Source organism: Microtus pennsylvanicus, chromosome 2 (assembly GCF_037038515.1).
Source record: "Microtus pennsylvanicus isolate mMicPen1 chromosome 2, mMicPen1.hap1, whole genome shotgun sequence".
NCBI lineage: Eukaryota > Metazoa > Chordata > Mammalia > Rodentia > Cricetidae > Microtus > Microtus pennsylvanicus.
The window spans coordinates 58,800,394-58,819,276 of record NC_134580.1 but is presented as its reverse complement, the minus strand read 5'-3'; the positions used below and the strand labels follow the sequence as shown (position 1 = coordinate 58,819,276).

Genomic DNA, 18,883 nt, shown 5'->3' with positions numbered 1-18,883 from the left:
TGTCTGGCAGGGTTATGGGAGAGAACTTAACTCTATTATTCTCTTAAGGGACCATCGAAATCAGCTTCCTCTTCAGTTCTTACCCTTATACCTATAGATGAAGGCGTATTTAAACCCTAATCAGAGATGATGATAATGACAGAGTAAAAAATGGCCAGTGAACAAAAAAAGATTGTAATGTGCTCAGTTCTAATTGGGACATCTATCTCAACACCCTCCTTGCAAGACTCAGTTATCATTGTAGAAGAGGAGGAGGGAGGATCTTAAGAGTCAGAAATATAAGACATCTGCTGCCAGGCAGTACTTACGAAATAGTCTGATTCCCAGCAATGAATGGAGAAGAGCTTACAGAGCTCCTAACTAGCGGAGAAGCTATTGCCAATTGATGACAATTCTCATGGAGTAAGAGTGAGCTGGGTGTTTTTTTGTTTGTTTTTAAAAATTTCATACTTTATTTATATCCCTTCTATTTTCCTCTCTTACTCCACAGCTCATCTACTACACCTCCTACTTTATCTCAAATTTACGTCCTCTTTTTCTTTCGTTACTCTTGTTACATAAACACACCCACACGTGCATGCACACACGCGTGCAAACACACACACACACACAGCTTGCAGAGTCCATGCAGTGTCACTTATATGTATGTGTCTGTAGGACTTGGTGTTGGATACCCAAATGGGAGGCTTATCCCTGGGGCACACTGATTCTCCCCTTTCCAGCAGTCATTCATTTCATGGAGGTCTTCATCTATGACTAGGGTCCTATAATACTTCTTCAAACCATACTGGCATGCCAGGTCTTGCTTAGACAGCCATATTGTTGATATATTTTTGAGTGTGACTTCCTTGTCATATATAGAGGTCTCTATCTCACAGCTGATATCCTGGTCTGTTGGTTCTGTCAATCTATACATTCTTCTGAGATATTCCCTAAGTCTTAGGTGTAGGGTTTTTGATGTAGATGTATGTGCATGGGGCTGGGTCACCAAGGTCAGCTGTTCCCTGCCTTTTTATCATTTGTGGGTCTGTGGTGGTATCTGCCTACCAAAAAAAGAAGCTCCTTTGATGAAAAGTGGTAGCCACGCTTACTCTGTGTAGATGTATTTAAAGTGCAGTTAGAAATTATATTGATTTAGGAAATTGGCAGTGGGAGTTTCTCCTCTAGGTTACATGGTTTCAACAGCCAGGAATAATTGGCTAGGTTTGTAGCACAAGATATGGACTCCCTCCTATTGAGTGGGCATTCTATACAATTAGATGGCTACCCCAAGGAATACATGCTGCTACTACACCTTCGCTGATTATTGTTGTGGTTCATAGACATCACAGCTTTGTAGAACTATTGATTAATTTTCTCCCTTAAAAATTGTATAGTGCCTTTCAGTACTATCAATTAAAGAACTCAACTGCTCTCTTTCTTATTTAACCCTTCTTAACACCTGCATCCTGCTAATCTCCCTAGAGCTGTGGGTTACCCGGAATGATATTCTCACATCTCCAGCTTCAGGTCAGGAACTACAAATAAGAGATAACATGTGGTGTTTGCCTCTCTGGATCTGGATTGCCTCACTCAGTGTAACATTTGCTTGTTCTATCCATTTACCTGAAATTGTCATGATATTATTTTCTGGGAGGGAAGAAAAAAAGAAAAGAAGATGGCAGTTCCTTAAAAAGTGAAGCATGGAGCTACACATTAACCAGAAAGTCTACTCCAAGGGATAGACCCAAGGGAAATGAAACTATGCATCTTTATCAAAACATTTTAGGAATTTCCATAGCAGTATGACTCATGATAGCCCACAAATGGAAAAACTCAAATATCTGTCAACTAATAGTCTGATAAATGGCATGTGAGGTACAACTTACAGGGTCCACTTAAATAAAATTTTATAAGCAAATTTTCTTTATTTTCATTTAATTTTACATACAATGTATTTTGAACATATTCTTTCCATCTCCCAGCTCCTCCCAGATCCTCCTCACCCTCATCCCCTCAACTTCATGTTCTTTGTATATAAAAAGAAAAATACAAAGACAAAAAATAGTGAAACAAAACAAAAGTTATGGAGTCCACTTTGTATTGTCCAACTGTTCTTTGGCATGGACCCTGCCCTGGAGTGTGGTTGATATTCCCAGTGACACTCCTTTAGAAAGGACTTATTTTCCCCTTCCCAACAGTTATCAATTGCAAAAGCTTTCCTTGTTAGGGGTAGGAATTAGTTTTCATTTACCGTTTTCTATGCTGGGATTTTGCCTGGTTTGGACTTGTGCATGTCCTGTGTGTGCTTTCACAATCGATGTGAGTTCATACATGTATCAGTCCTGTTGTGTCTGGATGACACTATTTCCTTGGAATCATCCATCACCCCTGGCTCTTACAATGCTCTTACTTCCTTTTCCATATATATTTATTAGCTTTTAGGGGAGGAGTTTGTAAGGACATCTCATGGAGGGTAGAGTGCTCCAAAGTCTCAGACTCTGCACATTGACAATCTGTGTGTCTCTGTGTTAATAATAACAATACAAGACAAAGCTTCTCTGACAAGGATTGACAATGCACTGATTCATGTATGGGCACAGCAATATGTCACCAGAAGTCATTTTCTAGCTATGTTCCCTTAACATCATAGTAGTAGTAGGTTCTCCCAAAAGACCAATGACCTATCTAACCTTAGGTTCTTGTCTACTTTTACAGCAACAGATATGTTTATTATCTACATGGCCTTGAATCTGATTTTTAAAGAGTGTGCTATTGCTCCCATAACATCTGTGCCACTGTTGCAAATACATCTCACAGGCAGGTCACTTCTGTAGGCCATATGATTTGTAGCTGTATATCGTATTGATGATTATTTTTCTCCTCCAGCAGTGTGCAGGTACTTTTCAGTATGATGAATGCTAGTTAGTAGGCATGAATGCATGAATATTCTAGTCGGACTCTAGCTGTATCTCTATGTTTGATGTCATATGTATGTTGTGTCTTAGGGAATAGGACATTAACATCAGGTTTTGGAGGATAACCAATAGCCTTGAGAAATAGCTTGTAATGTTTTGGGGTCCCTTGGGTTGATTATAGTCATAGAGAAGTCCTTGTTTCAGAAAACATTAAGTATAGATATTGCATAAATGATAACCTCCCTACTTCTAACACTTTAAAGGAAACTGACTCTTCTTTTCCCAGAAGCCATCAGCTATTCATAGCACCTCAGGTTGGGACACAACCTTGGATCTACAATCCTTCCTACCTATGGGTTGTTCTGGGGTAATGGTGGCATAGAGATTCTAAGAGTGGCCAACCAATGCCTGGTCTAGCCTGAGACCTATGACACATAGTGAGTGTACCCCTGACATTGCAGAAAGTACTAGGAACCAGAGGTTAGAAGGCCCAGAGTCCTAGGAAAAAAATAAACATAATTAGAGACAAAAAGTCAACATCATGATGCCTAATGATATTATGCTAAACTCATAGATTGGTGAGTATTCTAATTGTCATCAGGGGGCCTTCATCCAGTAACTGATGGAAACAGATGCAGAGACCTACAGTCAAACATTAGGCCAACCTTGAGGAATCCTGCTTAAGAGAGGGAAGAAGGATTGGATGAGCCAGGGAATCAAGGACACCACAAGGAAAACCACAGAGATAACTAATTTGGGCTCATAGGAGCTCATGAAGCCTGCATGGGACCAGCCTGAGCCCTCTACATATTTATGACAGCTGTGTAGCTTGGACTACATGTGGAACTCCTAACAATGGGAACAGGGACTGTCCCTAAAGCTTTGACTGGTTTTTGGGAACTTACTCCTTACACTAGGTTGCCTTGCCCAGCCTTAATATTAGGGGGAGGTTCTTAGTCTTACTGCAACCTGATATGTGATGCTTCGTTGATACCCATGGGAGGTCTGCCCGTTTCTGAACAGGACAGAGGAGGAGTGGATTGGAGTGGAGGGGGGACAGAGGAAACATGGGGAGAGGAAATGAGAGGAAAAGAGGGAGGGTAAACTGTGGTCAGGATGTTAAATAAATAAATGAATTTAATTAAAATGATCTTATGAGAAACATATGCCCAGTAAAAATTATATAAAGAGAGACATTTAGATAAACATAAATATGTATTGCATGTATGTATATTGCTATAGTGGTTTATAATATTTGAAATAAAATACTTTATTAAAATAAATAAATAAAAAGAGCAGCAAAGAACATGGTTGAGCAATTGCCCTTATGGTAGGACAAAGCATCCTTTGGGTGTATGCCCAAGAATTGTATAGCTGGATCTTGATGCAGATTGAGCCCCACCATTCTGATGAGTCCCCACACTGATTTCATAGTGGCTGTACAAGTCTGCACTCTCCCCAGCAATGTCTGAGTGTTCCTCTTGCTTTAAGTTTCCCCAGAATGAGCTGCCAGGCAGGCAACCACTAGCCAAATAAATGGAGTAGGACATAAAGAAGGAAAAAAATGTAAAATGCCTTACTTGTCCTACTTAACATGCTGGCTTTTTTCCCAGCTATCTCAGGCCCTATGTTGAAATTTGTGCCCTATACTGTACAACCAACGAACTCTCAAATCATGACAAGACAAGGAAACTTAATATAAGTTATATATATGCCTGGCCTTATTTTATGCCCATTTCTTGAATATCTTATAATTCAACCTGTTTCCCTTTAGGTAAATTTTGCCTACTGAATGAAAAATGGGTCAAGACAGAAATAAGGAAAACAATTAAAGTCTTTCTAGAATTGAATGAAAATGAATACACAACATGCCCAAACTTATGGGACATGGTGAAAGCCTTTCTAAGAGGCATATTTATAGCACTAAGTGTTACATAAAAAACCTGGAGATATCTTATAATAGCAACTGATATTATATACCATCTTATATTAGCATGCCTGAAATCTCAAGAACAAAATGAAGAAATCAAACCCAAGAGAAATAGGGCAAGAAATAATCAAACTGAGGGTTAAAATTAATTTAAAAAAAGAAACAAAGAGAGCAATAAAAAGAATAAATGAAATTTAAAAATGGTGGGTTTTTTTTGAGAAAATCAATAAGATTGGCAAATCCTGATGCAAATTAACTAAAAGGTGGAAAAAGAATATCCAAGACAGGTGTGGTGGCACAAGACTTTAATTTCAGCACTCAGGAAATAGAGGCAGACAGGTCGCTATGAGTTTGTGGCCAGCCTGGTCCACAAAGTGAGTTCCAGGACAGCCAGGACTGTTACAGAAAACCAGTCACAAAAACAAAAAACAAAACAAAACAACAACATACAACAACAACAAAAAAAACACACACAGAGAGAGCATATCCAACTTAGCAAAAACAAAAATAAAATAAAAGAGTCATTACAATTGATACCTAGGAAATCTAGAGAATCTTATTATCCAGACAAAAACTAAAAGAAAGGATATGTTTTCAAACCTGTACTCTACCAAATTGGAAAATCCAAAAGAAATGGATAATTTTCTTGATAGGGACTACTTGTCAAAGTTAAAACAAAAATGAATTAAGTAATTTAAACAGATATCTATCCCATAGTTTAATAGAAGCAGTCATTAAAAATCTCTCAACCAAAAAATCCAGGGCAAGATGGTTTTAGTGCAGAATTCTACTAGACTGTCCAAGAAGAGTTAACTCCAATACTGTTCAAACTATTCCACAAAATAGAAACAGAAGGGACATTGCCCAATTAATGAGGTCACAGTCACCTTAACACCAAAACCACATAATTATATAACAAAGAAAGAAAATTACAGATCAATTTCCTTTATTAAGATAAATGCAAAAATACTCAATAAAATACTAGGAAACTCAATCAAAGAACACATCAAAGAGATCATTCACTGTCATCAAGTAGACTTCATCCCAAAGATGCAAAGATGGTTCAATATAGGAAAATCAATAAAACTATATAAGCAAAAACAAAAGAAAAAACAAAAGAAAACACATGATCATCATGCTGTCCACTCTCTCCATACCTCTTCGATATAGTCCTTGGAGTCTTAGCTAGAGCAGTAAGACAAATGAAGGTGATTAAGGTGATACAAATTGGAAAGGAAGAATACAAAATATCTTTATTTGCAGATGATATGATAGTATACATACGTGACCCTAAAAATTCCACCAGGGACCTCTGATAACTGATAACCATTTTCAACAATGTGGTTAGACACAAAATGAATTTATAAAAATCGGTAGCCCTCATATTTTTAAGTGACAAATGATGTGAAAAAATAAGGTAAACAACACCTTTCATGATAGCCTCAAATAATTCTAATCTAGCAAGTAAAAGGTTTATATGATAAAACATCGAGTCTTTGAAGAAGCAAATTGAAGAAGATATCAGAAGATATAAGGATCTCCCATGCTCATGTCAGTAGGATTAACCTAGAAGAAATAACTATCCTACAAAAAGTAATCTACAGATTCATTATTCATCTCCATCAAAATTTGGAAATAAAACATAGAACCTTTAATGGACAGTAGTCAGTGGTAGGTATTGACTCCTCTGTGAATAATCACACTGTTTAATAAAGTTTTTTCCTCTTAAATGGCTGCTATTTTGTCAAGTCCTTTACTTATGTATTTTACAATTGAGGATACTTTAGTTTTGGCTGTCTTTGCCAATTTCCACACTTGTATGAGGTAGAGCAAAAACTGAAATTCAAAAACACTTAGGCTATGTTGAACATTGTTATGTCAACCCTGTCTTAATCACTAACCAAATAGCACCAACATTTTTTTTTCATGCCATTTGAGTCAAATTGGAGAAGGGAGAGTTGAAATTAGTGAATGGTCAAATTCAATAATTTATTGATAAACTTTAAGATGTATAATACTTAAAATATTAATTCTAATAGCATCCTGCCGTTTTCTTCCTTCTCAGCAGTTAGCAGAATATGGAAGATGATAAACAGAATGGTGTTTAACTCTTCATTTGATTCTCTTAAAATGGCTGAAATAGGCTGATCAGTGGAGAGGTTGCACTCATGTATGAAAAATCTTATGTCGCATAGCAAATGCAAATATTTTTGAGAGGAACATGCGATAGTATTGTCCTTGTGCAAGTAAACTGTCTTAAGAGAAATAGCACATTATACCTTGAAACTCTGCTCACTCGTATGCTTTCCGCTGACTACTAAACGAAGAGAAGAATCTAGCTTGTGTTGGAGCCTCCTGCTTGTGTGAGCTGCCAACAAGCCCCCTGTAGTGGAATGGAATCCCTCATGTGGCCATTCCTTTACTGGCTCGTTTCACCAGCATATGGTATTAAGATATATTGGGTTTGAGTCAGGCGGGCTGATTCTGATAGTGTGCCGATTAGCAAAGAAAGGGTATCATCCAATTACAAGATTGTGGGCAGCAGTGCCAAGCTTAATAGAGACTTTACTTCTGAGGGCTGATTGATTTAATGCATTGCTAATTTGTAGCCTTGGCTCCACTCTGGTGTGTGGAGCCTCAAAGGATTGCCAAACAAACAGACATGTATATTGTATGACATGACTGCCTTTTCCATATGAAAGGGAGAGCTTATTTTACCTTGGAATTTGGCAGTGATGCATTCTCCTTGGCTGCAGAGCAGAGATAACAAGGACTGAGATGAAGGGTAGAAAGTGAAAGGTAGATCAGAGGAAGCAATCATCAGATGAGAAAACTGAGCAGGAAATGCTCATTTAGATAAATGAGGCGCATGAAAGACTAAGAGGTCGCTCATAGTGGTCTCCTCAAAAGAATTTTAAACTCTAAAACAGGTTGAGTTTTTTTTAATGCGTTTAAAAAATGCCTGGTCACACAAGGATACTCTACAACTTTATTTTAAAAAATCTTATGTAAGAAAGATGCCATCATTTAAAACCCCTCTTGTATACACACCAAAAGACATGCTTATAGAAAAATATGATGCTGAAGATATCCATAGCTCGTCCCTTTAGCCACAAAAAATCAATATAAAAATACTAGCCAGTTTGAACTTTTGAACTCTGAGATTCTTTGCAAATTGTTTTTTTTTCCTGATTGTTGGTAAGATACACTAATTATAAATTCAAGGTGTCACATTCACCAGGAGTATATGAATTTTAATAAGCAATAAAGAATTTTCAGGGTTCTGTGGCCTGACCCTAATGATGAACTGTCATAGATCTTGATGGGTTTTTAGTAGTCATACACACGGGGGAGGGAGACCTCACACAAGTCTTTAATCATCTTGCCCTCTTCTGAAGCAAGCTGTAATAAAGAGTTCTCAGGCTCAACTGTACACGAGACTCCAGGGAGCCTTAAATAATCCCTATGCCCAGGCCACACCACAGACCAATTAAACTGGGATCTCTAGGGTGGAACCTGCACATCACTATTTTGTGAAAGGCCCCTGGGGATTCTACTGTGATGTCAAGGATGAGTAGCCCTGTCTTATACCTTCAGTTAACAGAGCACAGAATTGTGGCTCTGTAAACAGACAAGCTCAGCTTAGGTCAGACAAGCAGCACGGGAACCAAACAAGAGTTCTTGTCTCTCCATCCTCTGGCATGCAATTTCCACAGACCTCTCATCTGCCTGTTCTTCTCTCATTGTGTTGCCTCAACACAGGCCTTTCTGTCAGCTGCCTTTCAGATCTGCTATCCCACACTTACATACAATACACAACAGTGTTGGAGAAGCCTTCTGCTGATGAAATTTCCACAGACCATTTTCCTTTCTTGAAGAAAGTTTTCTGTGCTCTCAATTTAGATCCAGTTCTAATTCTTCCATCATATTATTGAAGGGGAAAAAGGAGAATAAAAGCTAAGGGGATAGCCTGGAAATATTTAATGAAGAGAAGAGTAAGGTACAGGACTAATATTTTGTAGCTTTCTTACAAGTTTTTGTCTACTTTTACAAGCATTCAACTTTGATGGTGGCCATACTCAATAGCATCCCTTCCTAGACACTGCTTAAGGGGCAAGCTCGCACATTAGAAGGCCCTGAGATGGAGAATCTGTGAGCAGACCAAGCTACTGCTGTCTTCACAACAAACATCATACTTATCATGTTGGGAGATCAGAAGGGAGCCCAGAATACTGCCCTATAGCATAGTTCAGGTTTAGATGCTGGCTCAACTCAAGATTAGAAGAGAACCTACTGATTCTAAAACAAATCATACCAGAACCCTTAAAAGTTCCTTGAATGCCTAATTTATCCTGAGAATTATTTCCCTGTCTCAGAAGAAATCCTTAGACAATGTCTGCCACCTTGGCTTGGTGGGCATCATGGAGACAGGATCCTTGGTTTCGCCTGCATGCCCAAATGGTCTCCACCATTCCTACTTACATTCAGGAATCAGAGACAATGTGATTACTTGATGAATCACAGTGCTATCTGTGGGAGAACACAGATATCAAATATGTTGGCTCTGGAACAACCTTGGTAGACTTCTCAGAAGACTATGTCTCTTCTGTCCTAATTACGAATATGTTTCCAAGGTATTTCCTTAGTTCAAATGAGGTTACCAGTCATAACATCGCATAACAGTGACTTTGAATAACCAAACACTACCTTTTGTCTGGATATTGTCAGCTCTGTTGAATTCTTAAAAGAGGACAAAAATATTATAATAGGTAAAAGAAAGAAATTATTGCCACTGTAGTAACTTGAATCTTGTGATGTTAATAGCCACATATTTGTGAGAGGGGCACAGTTCAAAAGATGAGAAAGAGGAGATCTCTTAAGAGATTTTTGCTTCTTATTACATCAATAATGAAAAACATTGGGGTAATTTTAAAAACAGAAAAGAAGAGTTCATTCAGTGAGAACTTTTCCATCATTAGAAAAAAATAGCAACAAGCAAACTATGCAAATTTAATTCCCATATATATTCTGGGCCATTCCATGGTCCAGTTCCCAGCAAGAGAACTCGTTTCCTACTCTTTGTGTTTTCCCATGATAGCGCCATTTCTATCCTGTCCTGTTCTTCTCATGACACTAGTGAACTATAATCCTTTTGAGGAGAAATAAGTACATGTCTGCATAGACCCTACTGTGGTGCTCTGCAGATGGCAGTTTCATTGATTGAAACATGTTCTCATACATATTTTATGAATGTCAGAGTTCCTCGTGTTTGGAGTCATCTTCAAATATTTCCCATCTTATTCTTAAACTCCAGTCATATCTCTTGATTTTGCATTGTAAGTTTTTCCTTCCTTTGCATCTGGAAATGCCTCTATTTTTTTTTGCCACATTCATCCAATTAGTCCCAGGTCTGTACAGCAATGAATCCTTCTTACCTAAACTGTTCTCTTTTGTCAATTGCTTGTTAATATGTATATTTTTTTTACTTTCTGGAGAATGGATGCATACTTTATAAATATTTTTTAGGGAAAAAGGAGAAGCAAAGGGATTTTTCCATTGTTGTGTTTTTATTTTCGTTTTGGTTTTGTTTTAGTTTTTTTTTTTTTTTGCTTTTGTTCACTTGGTTGCTTACTTTGATTTGTTTTGTTATGAGGGTCATGGTAGGGGTGAGGGGAGGACAAGGGGGACTGGGAGGAGGACGGAATTGGGGTGCATAATGTAAAACTCCCAAAGAGTCAATAATGAATTATTTTTTAAAAGAAATATATTTGGTTTCCCTTGCAAGAAACCCAAAGTAATTGCTACTTTGCATTAACATACAATGTCAAGAATTTATTCTAACTCTCTGTGAATATTTTGACTAGCAACTTTGACGCAGGCAAATGTCTGTGGCTCACAAACCAAATTGGACTTGTCCTTTTGTACGTCCAGAGCAATTTCATTTAAGGCCTGAATTGTTCCTTTGCATAGTTAGCTTAAATAGTGAGCCACCGAGCCTGAGTTTGAAAAGCTGCAAACCCTTGAACTACTGTGGTGTCCTTTGTTGGCATTTTGAGAGGAAAAAAAGCCACACTAATTTTCATAAAACCCAAGAAGACTAAAGATTAGTCAAAACAGTTATGGTCTATATTTCTCTATTATGCATAGCTATTTAATGTTGGAAAGAAGATAGAAAATTAAAACATAGACACTCCTACTGCCTTAACCCCTACGGACCATGTCTGGCCCCAATAGAACACAGGACTGTTTTTAATTGAGAAGCCCAGTTCTGTTCACCAGCCATGCTGTCTGCGAGTCCAAGCCTTTTCAACGTTTGGGGAAATTCATTCCGTCGTTCTTCACTGCATTGGAAGGTCTATGAATGCTTTCTGTTATGAGGCTCCTTCAAGAATAATTAGTACCCTCATCAATTTCTCTGTCCTTGCTCAATCGACAAACAAGTGCCACATGAGTGAAACGTTTGCCTGCTCTGCTAAACAGATTTGGTGCGGTTTCTCCGTGGGCTTCACAGTAGAAATGCTCCTAAGAGGGTCAAAAGTGACGGTCTGCTAATGCAAGCTGTGTCTGACTGCTTGGCAGTGTAGCGTTACATCTTGGAACAGACCTTTCCTTTTAGTGATTAGCAGGTGTGGTTCACGAAGCCTTTGGGCTCAGCTCCGTCTAAACCAAGGGTCCGCTTCTGCTTTGTTCACAGCCTCAGAGACAGTATTAAGCTCCTAAAAAACAAGCTTGGATCTGCCCATTTAGACCATCTTAGAGATGTTAGAGCTGGGAAAGCCTACTGCAATTCTTTGGATCAGGCACGATTTCCTGTTTTCATTTTCCTAAAATTTTGCATATAAAACTAATTGCTCCAAGATCTCTACCTATGTTATTATTCTTTTTATGTCAGAATAGCATTATAAGTGATGATTATTGATTAACCAGCTCAATTCAGAATCACTCTCTTGAGAGGGAGCTGCCTACATTTCGCTCCAAGTGCCTGCACTTGGGCATTGCTCTTCTAGGTAGTGGAGAATGTCTTACCAATACCAATTCACACTGTTACTTATTACATACAGCAAAAAGGAAGATGGTTGGTGAGGGTTCCCAGATTGCAATGCTGTTTCATTCAGGCAGCATGTGTGGAGTACTGACTGCACCCTTGGCATTTAGCTTTGAGCATCAGAAGGGAAAAACGAAAAACACATTATTTCCATTGTTTGAAAAGTGAGGGATAGGCTAATGGCACATGAAATGAAGATAATACAAGGAGCTAAGAAGGTCTGGAAGTGGAAAGCGGAAGGAATGGCAGGCTGGAGCTGAAGGGGGCAGGAGGCTGAGGAGCTGGAGAGGTGAGAATGCAGGAGTGTTGGCTTTTAAGGAAAAAAAAAAGACAAAAGCATCTGAAGGCACAGAAACAAAACACATATTATATGCACCCAAGTGGTAAAGTTATGGCAGTTGTTCAAATCCTACATAACAAGCAGGGTGCTATTTACATGACTGTGGAGAGAGTCACGGACAAGTTACAAATAATGAAATTCATAATAACAGAGAAAGTCTATAATTAGAGAACTGATATACAGTGAATGTCTTCTGTGCATGTCCTTAGAAAGAGCTAAATTGAACTTGATATTTAGTATAGTAAGCCTCACATATTAAATACATTTGGAAAAGCATTCAGTTTTTATTATAAGGGGTTGCTACATTGAGATAGATCATAATTAGTATTTGCTTGAAGCTTTTCAGTAACATTAAGTTACTGTCCCCCAGACTACATGAGTAAATAAAAATTTAAATTTAAAAAGTAGTTACTTTTGCCATCCATTTCCCCAAATGATCGCCCTTGAATAATTATGATGCAAAATTTATTACCTGAGATGTGATCAAATCCAGACATCTAAGACAGGGGTTCTATAGAGAAGGTTCCTGACATATTCCATTCTTTATTGTGACACTAAGAGCCATAGAAAAAGAAGGACTTGATATTCGCAAGTTTATGGGATTCATTGGAACTGAGGATGACCTTGCAATCCCCAAAGTCAGCTTTCAGAGGAATCTTGCCAAAAAAATAACCGTTTGAATGCAAAATTGTCATAATATAAGGTCTGGATTTAAAGCTGGGATTTATGATTGCTGTGGTGATCCTGATACACAATTCAGTAAGAACTGGTCTGTGACACAGTTTGACATTCATGGGAGATATTTTAAAAGCAAAACTTGGCTTTTGCTTTGGTCAATGGTTTCTTCTTTATCAAAAACAGAAGAAAGCATTTATCGGTGTATCAATCAAGGATTTTGAGATTCAGAATGTAACGTTATTAAGGGGAACCAGGGGAGCCATTGGAAGCTGTCTATCGAAAATAACTTCAGTGATATTTTTAAATTTACTGTAATGCTAAAGACATTTGTTTTTATCTGCTCTACCTTAGAGTTGCTCCTGAATAGATTCACGGTCATATAGTAAATTTAAAACTTATACTCCAAAATTTAATTAAAGCATTGCAATCAATACCACCCTGACAAGACTGGCAAATAAATCAGGGCACTTATTTCATTCTTTTGATGTGAAATATAAATTAACAAGGTGTTGAAAGTGTAGATTTCATGGTATGTTTTGACTGTACCGTCAGTGATGTCTTCAAAACATACAAAATGAAATTATAGCTTATTGATGGAAGAAGATTGCCAGCTAATAGAAGCACTTCCACATGCGATTGCTTTCTCCATGACTGTGATGGTGATGTCTTCATTCCACAAATACTCCATTAGTTCTTGTAATACAGCTGGGAAACACAAAGACATTTGGCGATCAATTAATATTTGCCATTCTCCATTTTTCTCCCAGTATCTCCAGTTATTTCTTCTATATCCTTATGTAGTTTGTCCCAGGGTTCCACATACTCTCTATTGGCCCCTAAGATTCTGTTTTATTGTTAGGGAAACTTATTTTTATTTGTTTGAAAGCCATGGAAATTTGCAAACTGACAAAGAAGTAGAAACACTTCTGTAACTTTAGTTAGTATAGTCAAATAGGTATTAGTATTACCTCATTAAATAAAAAAGCACAGTGGAAGATGTCTATGGTGACATATGTTTTACTTTTTTATGTTTTTACATTTTTTATTAGTGTACTTTTTATTGTTTTTATTGAATTGTACATTTTTCCCACTCCCCTTTTTCCCTCCTATTTTCCCCTCTACCCTCCCCCTATTCCCCTACCCCCCACTCTCAATTTACTCAGGAGAGCTTGTCCTTTTATCCTTCCCAAGTGCATCCATGTATGTCTCCCTAGGTTCCTATATTTTCACAATGGAATACTACTCAGTGCTTACAAACAATGACATCTTGAAATTCACAAGCAAATGGATTGAACTAGGAAAAATCATACTAAGGGAAGTAGCCCAGGCCCAGAAAGACAAATATAGTATGCACTCATTTATAAATGGTTATTAGACATAAAGTAAAGTAACAAGCCTACAGTCCACAAACCCAGAAACCCTTTGGATTTAATTGAAGTCAGAATTCAAAATAAGGTTACATGTAATGCCGATAATCAATATGGCCCCTCTCCTTTTAAGACTTAAGTGTCTTCCTTTAGTATGTTATTGATCTTCTTTGAATGATAAGTATTTCTAAAATTGTTTTTAACTCAGGAGCAATATTGTATCAGATTTGAGGAGGTCATGAAGGTAAAGAGAAGTAGGCTTAATGAAAAGGTTCGTGATAGGACAGTGTCCATCTTGATTACAGGAAAGAAATTGCAACAGAAGGAGAAGAAAATGGAGGACCAAAAGGGTATACATTTAGTTAGCTTGGTATTCAATTATCTTTCAAGAGTTCACAAACTCTGTAGAAAAAATGGGGTGTGTAGGTATGTGTGGGTGTGTATGGATCCAATTATTTTAGAATATTTAACAACTACATTCAATGCAGACAGGAAGACCAATCTAAATTTAATGAACACAAAGAAAAGAATGACTGCATTACCACAATTCTCCCTTGGGATAAGTGAGACATTGAGTTCCTCTTTTGTGATAAACATAGAAAAATGCTATGAAAAAAGAACAGAGGACAAAGAAAAATGAGAAAGCCTAGTTAAAATGATCCCCACATTCACTGCCTGTGAGAACTACAGTGGTTTAATGATCTTCCTATCACGATAACGAGCAAAGAGCATGGCCTTGGAAGGAAATAACACACTTTGCACTTGTCTGTACCATGATAAGTTTGTAGACTGTAAAACATTTGTCCAAACATATCTGCAAGCTTAACATCTAGGTCTAGACAGGGGGAGTAGCAGTATTGGCGTAGGGAGGTCATCTGGGAATGATCTAAAAACCACATAAAGCTGGGTGTGTGGAGGTGTCTGCTGGGAAGAGAGGTGTGGGTACCATGCAATTCAAAAGAAAACCAGTTGAAGAGTTTCTCAGGGATTGGGGCAGGAAGGCTGAGGTTCGGGTGGGGAAAGCACTTTTCTGGAATCTCTAAATCTAAGATTTTGTAGCTGAATAGTTCTTCCCTCTTCCCCTGATAGTTCAGAAGCTTAAAGCTAGCAAAATGGGCAAACATTAAAATAGAGCAAAGCCAAATGCCAACAGGAATGGTACCAAGAAGTCTGAAGATGAAGTGTTACTATAGCCTCTAAACTCCATGAGGATGGGAAAATGTGATGCTTATAGGCATATATTATTTTTGTAAAGATAACTCATTCCATCTTACTGTGACAACTGACATCTAAGCTGGTCAGGATTTTTCACTCCCTTTTGTTGGCCTTATAGATTGATATTTGGGGTAGGCGTTTGAGACTCTAAATGTTCTCTTCTGTGCAAAACACCTTGAAAAAAAATCACCTAGTGACCCAGAAGGACTTATAGAAGCCAGTCTGGCTAACAGAAAAAGAAAATAACATAGGACAGAAGTATGCATGTCTACCTGCTAACTGGTGTCTTGTAAGTCATGTATGGTTATAGAGTTTCACAACTGGCAGGGTAGCTGCACACTGGAAAAATGAAGGAAAGGTTTAAAGGAGAGGAAGGAGAGCCAGGCTTTGAAAGGTGGGGTGGGTAGATGTGCCAGGACAGGGGAGAAAAATGGAATGTCCAGTATAAGAGATGTCATAAAGGTGGAGTACTAATGGAGTACTAATAAGACAGCCAAAAATCTCAACAGTAGTCTTCCTTGCTCTGCTAAAAACAAAACAAAACAAAAAAACAGAGGAGTTGTGTTGTAGGAAGCTGCTTGTTCATTTTCAAGCTGACTAGACTCCTGAAATTATCACACAGAAACTATATTATTTAAATCGCTGCTTGGCCAATCACTAAAGCATATTGCAAGCTAGCTCTTATGTCCTTGGTTAACCCATTTCTATTAATTTGTGTATCCCCACGTGGCTGTGGCTTACTGGATAAAGTCCTGTCTGGAGTCTGAGTCTGGTGTCTGTCTCTGGCAGGGCTACATGGCTTCTTACTGACTCTGCCATCTTTCTCCCAGCATTAAGTTTAGTTTTCCCCCTAGCTCTATTCTGTCCTGTCACAGGCCAAAGCAGTTTCTTTATTCATTAACCAATAAAAGAAACTCATATACAGAAGGACCTCCCACATCAGAGGAGTGGATCTGGAGGAGAGATGAAGGCAGGGGACTGTGAGGAATGGCGGGAGGGGAAACAATGGTAAAGATGCAGTGTATGAGAGAAAACTAAAAAGAAAAAGAAAAGTGGTAGGCCAAGAGGGCTGGGAGTGAAGGAGACCTGAAAAGCTTGGAAGATGGGGTGAAGTTCATCCTACATCTAGATTTCTTACCTGACTTTCATTGAGAGATAAAGTCCATTTGTAGCTACCAACAGGCACATCCCTGATCCAGAGGACAGATGAAGCTAGCAGAGATAATGATGGATGAGTGAGTCTCTCTTCCTACACAGCAGCTAGCGAAGAACAGACTGCCGGCTGTTCAGAAAGCCCATTCACACCAATGGGAATATTCCATTGCACTGGCCAACCAAGCTGGTTCCTGCAACTGTGTCTCTGCCCCTGCCAGGAAGAACAGTGCTGCATATTCTTTCTCTCCGTTTCACCATCTTAAAGTTAAAAGCAAAGCAAAAGTTTCTGTCTTCAAATTACTGGTTGATAAAGGGTCGTCTTCTTACCAGGAATGTGTGACTTGGAGCCTTGTTAGATATGTATATTTGAACCCCACTCCAGACTCACTTAGTCAAAACCTCTGCAGATGGACTCGGTAGTATCTATCTATCTATCTATCTATCTATCTATCTATCTATCTATCTATCTATCTATCTATTTAAATTTGTGCAAAGAACCAAACAGGTAACTCCCCTTAAGTCCTTAAATAGACTCAGAGTTAGAAGAACTGGTGATGACTCTTTAGGGTACCACAAAAAGCACTTTGTAGTCTCCCAAAATTCTTCCCTGAGCCTAACGCACATCCCCATGTGCTCACATGACTGATTATATGCATGTTATATAAAATGACCACACCAAGCACATGGATGCACCTTTGTCTTCATGCTATTTCAATCATTTTCTGAAGAGTGCATGTTCATGACGTTACTTTCACATGCCTCTGCTTGTCTTTCCCGCTTCAGCCCCAAGCTCTCTGTAAAGCCTATCGATCTTGATCTGTCCTGTCATTGCAAAAACCATCATGTTGAATTTGATGTTCTATTGTGAGTCTGACTAACCTTGATGACAGAATTGTCACTGCCAACTCTGACCACCTAGCAGCTAATTAAGACAACACACTAATGTTTAAGAAAACAAATTGGAGTGATATTTAATAACTGTATATTATAATACCTATAGGTTAACACATGATATATACATTTTATAAACATGAAATGGCCATGTTAAATGTTTCATGAACTGGTTGGTTTTCAAAAAGGCTCAACACCACAGGCCATATGCAAGTGAACTCTAAGTGCATTTGTCCCCTTCTCAGCAATGGCTGACGCCGGGGCAGATATGGGCCACCCACAGTATGTTGAAGCACCGGTTTGCAACCAGCAATGATTTGGTTAACCTTTGGTTAAACGTAGGAATTTAAAGCATGAGAAGGTCTGGAACTTGACACAACCCCTTGACACCGCGCTGTCTGTCATTAATGATAATCCCCACTAGATGTTCAGCTTTGAAAATGGAATTAGACTTCAGTTTTCCACCCTAACCCTGCTGTACTGTAAACTGAACCCTGCTGTGTTTGGAGACTTCCTGATTTACTGCTCTGCCTTTTAACCATTTGCAGGCACTTGGGGGTTGGGAGGAGGGCAGAGAACTGCAGGGATCAAGTGAGTACAAACAAGGCCTCTCAAGTACCACCAAGGGAAGAGACTTTCTACTTAGCTAAGCCACAGGTCAGAAGAGCATCGTTCCCACAGTTGATTTCATCTTCCCCAGCTAGGTATAAGAATTTCCTCACTGGGACATCATGCAAGAAATATTTGGTATCCCTTTTCACTTCCTTTTGAAAACAATGGCAGTAATGTTAAATTCCCCTGATCCCTCCTAAGTCTCAAGATTTTCTTTACTTGTTAGCCATGATGTGGTGGAAGGCTTTACATCTCATTCAATATGCAGTGCTGTGTTCTTCTCAGGGTACCCATAGGTGTTAGTGCTTCATAAACAACCTAATTGCCTCCTGCTTCTAGAGCTATGTTTTACATATAAAAGTACATTTTGGATGCCAGTTAAATTATACATAACAAATTCTTCCTGCTAAGAATCAACTTGTTCACTTTGGAAGTATATTTTGAGTTACTGACTGTATTAGTCAGGGTTCTCTAGAGTAGCAGAACTTATAGAATGAATCTCTCTGTAGATATAACAAAGGGATTTATTGGAATCACCTACTGGCTGCAGTCCAGCTAATCCAATAATGGCTGCTAATGATAGAAGGTCTAAGAATCCCACAGTAATTTACTCCACAAAGGAGGGTGTCTCAGCTGATTCTCAGTGTACTGGGATCCAAAGAAATGGACTGTAATGCCAATGAAGGAATGCGCTTGCTAGGGAGGCTTTTGCAGGTAAAGAGAAAACTCTCTACGTTCATATCCTTATATAGG

The 18,883-nt window shown here is 38.5% G+C and overlaps 1 long non-coding RNA gene across 1 annotated transcript in view; it reads left to right on the top strand.

Moving 5' to 3' along the window:
- The window catches only part of LOC142843557 (uncharacterized), a 106,714-nt gene that overhangs the window by 8,151 nt on the left and 79,680 nt on the right, over positions 1–18,883 (top strand). The gene's annotated exons all lie outside the window — the stretch shown is intronic.